Raw genomic sequence first — 1,347 nt, 5'->3', positions numbered from 1 at the left:
TGGCAAAAGCTCAAAAACCAGGCATGAGTGATTTGTTGTCTTCTCTCCACTCAACGGTGTGACATAGCAGTTAACACATAGGATGGGATGCTGTATAAAACATTCATGATAGTAGTATAGGAATTTCAGGCAAGCCAAGCACCCAATTATAACTCATGAAATAGACTATGGATGTTGGTAGAGCAAGAAATCACTGCAGATGGGTGCTAAGGTTTTGGCAGTTGTCCTTCTTGTGCTGGGCTACCAAACACTGGGCCCAGTTTTTTGTTTTTTGGGCAGTCATGTATCTTTCATTAATTGAGGTGTAGGGATTACTTTATCACAGCTTATAGCACACCAAAGTGTTCCAGGCAGGAAGAGAAGGATACTCAGAAGTGACTTAGGTGTCTTATGAGGCCTAGAAGGTCATACTTAGTCTAAGTAGAAAAGACAGACCTCCCCCAGGGAGAGAAACACAGCCAAAGCTGAAGCAGTAAATGATCTCAGCTTTTCAAAGGCAAAGAGAGTTGGAGACAAGGAGCTCCAGTTAATTAAACACAGCTTTTCAAGTAGGAAAGTGCATGTCCAGGTTATTCTCTGGTTGATGCTGATTGCCAAAGGGCAGAGTTCACCAAAAACTCCACTGGATCAACAGGATTATGAAGTCATATCCTTCTACACAATAGGCCCTGAAGGGAGAAAAAAATCAGATAAGTCATGTAGTTGGAAGGACCATGAGTGAAAGTGTAAGAAAATAAAAAAGTAAGGTGTGAAGAATGGAAAAATCTGAATAAATCCTAAACATGGGTATGGATTTGGGCAAGCGTCGATAATGGCAAGGCTTCACTGAGGCATTCTTAAGCCAGGGGCAGCCACCGCCAATGCTATTAAGGCCTTGCCTATGGCTATTTATAAATTTTCTTCATACTCCTTGTTAGAGAGAAACTTCTTAGAGGGCTAAAACAGAGTCTCATTCATCTTGGTTCCCCCATAGCACCCAGAAAATCATCTGGCACCCAGTGGAGTCTCAAAAATCATTTGTTTATCAAATAAAGTAATGAAAGCAAATGATATACAGTGGGGAAAAAAAACAAATGGTTCTTGGGTGCTGTCAATGTAAAAAGAATGGGAGGTCAAAAAACAGTTTGAATATCTAAATTTGGAGAATGAAAAAGTTGGTGCTATGGTTAGACCCAAGGAATGTACAAGGAAGTTTCAATTTGTAAACATGAGATTCAATTCCTTTGAGGATACGTGGAGATGGCCTGTATTTAATGGAAAGGTCTATAAAAGCAGGGCTTAAATCTGACTGGTTGGACATATAAGACATTAGGAAAGGAGCTGGAGAGGCAGATTTGGGATTCCTAG

This window comes from Vulpes lagopus, chromosome X, assembly GCF_018345385.1.
Source record: "Vulpes lagopus strain Blue_001 chromosome X, ASM1834538v1, whole genome shotgun sequence".
Classification (NCBI taxonomy): domain Eukaryota; kingdom Metazoa; phylum Chordata; class Mammalia; order Carnivora; family Canidae; genus Vulpes; species Vulpes lagopus.
Note: the sequence above shows the minus strand (reverse complement) of the source record.